Raw genomic sequence first — 3,066 nt, forward strand, 5'->3', positions numbered from 1 at the left:
TGACTTATATTACATTATCGTGTCATAAATTGTAATCTTATATATTCTCAGGACATGATGAAAGAGAAGATGAGTAGTGACGAGACACAAGAGGAACAATCTAATGTAGTGTTTCTTGGTAAGGCGATATGTATTCTCATGTATTGGGAAATGAAAAAAGTGGTTATGTCTGTGGTTTAGGACTCGGCCCAACCCCTTCTCTGTTATGGGGCAGTAAATCGTTCTTACAAAATGTTGGTATTGATAGTTTGTGTAATGAGGCTGCACATAAGTTAGAACAAGATGATATATGGAGTACTGAGACATGGGACCAAATGCAAAGAATATTTCCAAATAATGACAATAGTAGGCAAATTCTATTAACCACTCGGCTCTTGTATGTTGTTGATTATGCCAGTTGTCCTGATTTTCCACCTCATAGAAAGTCTTTTATAAGTCTTGATGACAGTTTAACTTCACCAAAAAATCATTCAAAAATAGATTTGCTTCCTCCTCTACTTGTAGAACTAGGGAATTAAGCATATTGTGCTACAATATTGAGGATTACCCCTCTCGATTGTTGTCGTTGTAGGACTTCTTGGTCAAATGGACACAACACATGATAATTGGAATATTGTGGAGGAAAATCTGAAGTGATTCTTTGGTATTGTATCGTACAGTTTCATCAATTCTTTCTTTGGAGGTTTTCCTGAAGATAAAGAGATTAATGTTTCCAAGTTGATTAGAAACAATAAAAGGTTAGAAGTGGTGGCATAGGAGTATCTAGAAGAGTTAACTGATAGAAGTCTAACTTTGGCATGTACACGAAGGACTAATGGAAGGATAAGAACTGGCAAATTCATTATTTTCTTCGCCAACTATGCCTAAGTAAATCCATTTATGATCATTGGCGAGTGATCCTTCTATCTACACTTGAAGAGAAACATGATTATCGTATGTGATATAGCAATGGTATAATCCGCACTTTTATTTCAATTCAAGTAGATATTCCAAAACAAATATTTTACAGTTGAAGTTGCTTAAGGTATTGGACGTATTTTCAATTGAAAATGATTTCTCTTGTGTAATACCTCAGCTTGTACATTTCAAATACATTTCTGCAAGAATTGAGAAATCTACAGACCATAATTCTTCGAAGAGAAATGGACAGGGTTGATGCTCCCAGTAAATATATATATATCAGAAAAATGTTAGAGATAAGCCATTTGGATAATGGAGCACCACCATATATATATATCTAATCCTCTTGAGGCAAAAAATCATGGTATTGAAGAAACACCTTTGCTTCTCAATACCTTGAACATACTTTATCTTCATTAATCTCCTGTTTCTGCGGAAATCATTAGAAGAACTCTGAATCTAAAAGAGCTAAAGATTTTACAATCCATTGACTCGATCATGATTTGCTCTAGGGATATTTTCCTTAGAAGGTACTTGTATACCATGGGAAGTCATAACTTTGTTGGCTAATTTACCCAATCTCGAACGGTTTTATGCATTCGCTGGAACAAATTGGACACTAAATGAAGATGTTGTGTTTCACAAATTAAAATATCTACGAATTGTAGAAGCAGATCTGCAAAGGTGGGAAGCAGGTAATGATAATTTTCCGATGCTTGAGTAACTACTACTGCATGCGTTGCGTAATCTGGAGGAGATTCTTTAGAGTATTGGAGAAATATATTCTAGCGCGATATATGATAATACAGGCATATCACGTTTTTTTCTAGAAGTTTGTAATATCTTGATATATGTTAATAGAGAATAGATTATATGTTATGCAATTGATACAATCAATATGACAATGGACTAAGAACATAACATATATAATTAAAATTACTAACTTCGACAGAATCATAATTGATGAACACAACACTTAGTACTGACTTTGACTGAATCATAACTCATGAACATTTCATGATGAACACCTCAAATGACAAATGAACCTAGACACTTAATATAATATTTAAGTTTTTAATTTTACTTTCGACAATTCCATAACACACACACTAGTAATTGGGAACTATTGAATAAGTAGATCCACCAACCCTATTAGCAAAGGTCCACCAACATTGAGTCCATATGAAGAACTTTACCTAACACAATTAGAAGGAGTCCAGACACTTCCCAATGTCTGAAATGGGAATGCATTATTATTCACCATTTGTGCCTCTTTTTCAACCTTTTGCTTTAGAATTTCTAATGCCTTCTTCAAGTGTTGAAGTTGGAATAAGTGAAGTTCTTCCATAGGAGATTGCCACAATAGACCATTAGCTCTCTTCCTATTTTCTCGAAGGGATTCTCCGCGATTTTTCTCCATCTGGAGAATCCCCTCGAGGTTCATGAGCTTGGTATTGAGCTCACGAATACTAGCTTCTCTACAAGCCACAATTTGTTGATTGTGGACATCGTTATTTGGTTGAGGCAGGTTCCTCCCAAGGAACCTTTCCACCAACGAGTTCACGCTAGGGTGACCAAAGGAGAAAACTCCTTTATCGCCCAGGGAATATACCACTATGACAATTTCAGCACCACATTGCGTACACGTTCACTAGCCTTTTTGAACAGACTAGCACGACGCTTAAAAAACATAACTTGTAAGTTCCTCACATTCTTCATTTTCACCATGTCAACCCTTTGACGACCCTTGCTGATCCTTGTTTTCATGTCTAAACTATCACTAAGAAATTGTGATTTTTGGTCTTAACACCAACAACTTTATATAGGAAATTGTATTTTAAAATAACTTGGGGAACCTAGAAATTTATGTTCTTTCCTTTTATTTCATAGAAGAAAAGTATTGAAAATGAAAAACATTAGATTCGCTTGCCCTTCATTCTTTGTCTCGGTAGATATATACCTTATTATCATAGAATCACTTGCCCTTCATTCTTTGTCTCGGTAGATATAGATCTTATTATCATAATTAGACGATAAATATTTTTCCTAATTAGAATTATATTATTGGATTGGACTTTACTGCCATTTTATTTGAGAACATTTAAAAAAAAAAATTAAATGATTAATAAAATCCTTAATGTTTTAATAGTAACACGAATTTTGCAT

General features: G+C 34.3%; 1 pseudogene; it reads right to left on the minus strand.

The window, feature by feature from the left end:
- Nucleotides 1–2,009: 2,009 nt before the first annotated feature.
- LOC125854237 (agamous-like MADS-box protein AGL62) lies at nt 2,010–2,667 on the minus strand (annotated as a pseudogene).
- Nucleotides 2,668–3,066: the final 399 nt, after the last annotated feature.

The sequence above is a fragment of the Solanum stenotomum genome, chromosome 2 (genome assembly GCF_019186545.1).
Source record: "Solanum stenotomum isolate F172 chromosome 2, ASM1918654v1, whole genome shotgun sequence".
Taxonomy (NCBI): Eukaryota; Viridiplantae; Streptophyta; class Magnoliopsida; order Solanales; family Solanaceae; genus Solanum; species Solanum stenotomum.